This window comes from Saccopteryx leptura, chromosome 3 (assembly GCF_036850995.1).
Source record: "Saccopteryx leptura isolate mSacLep1 chromosome 3, mSacLep1_pri_phased_curated, whole genome shotgun sequence".
NCBI lineage: Eukaryota > Metazoa > Chordata > Mammalia > Chiroptera > Emballonuridae > Saccopteryx > Saccopteryx leptura.
Genome location: NC_089505.1, coordinates 97,365,494 through 97,366,085, shown reverse-complemented (window position 1 = coordinate 97,366,085; position 592 = coordinate 97,365,494).

The following is a 592-nucleotide window of genomic DNA, read 5'->3' as shown; positions in this document are numbered from 1 at the left end:
GCTGCCATTTTAAATAGCTCAGTTTTGGTGTCGTTTGTTATGCAGCATAGCTTACTGTATAATTGGTCTTCATTCATTGAGACTTCTGGGTTCCCAGCACTGTGCTTCAGTTGGAGGCCACAGAAATATTGTAGACATGGCCTCTGCCCCTTACCTCTTAGATTGGAAGGGGAAAGGCCATGCTCAAGTAATAATGGGGAACACACAAAGAGATGTAGTCACTCAGTCAACCAATAAACATTTCTTAAGCTCCCACTCTGTATCACACATAGTGCTGGGCATTAGGGATTCAGAGACTTAAAATAAGCAAACAAAATCAGGTCTAAATATCCTGGGGAGAAGAACATTAGGCACCATAGCAGCTATTAGAAGTTCAAGTTCAGAGACTTAAGATCTGATTGAGCGACACTGTCGCTGGTGGGAAGACAGAAATAGAAGTCAGAGCCAGGTGTTCTGCAGAGGGCTGGGGACCAAGGTTCCTCATCTCTTCCTGACTCAGCTCACAGGGTCACGTTCACCTGGTAAATTGACCTATTCCTCCCACTAGCCCAGCCCACATGTGCTGTAATAACTGCAACCGCAGAAGGGAAAC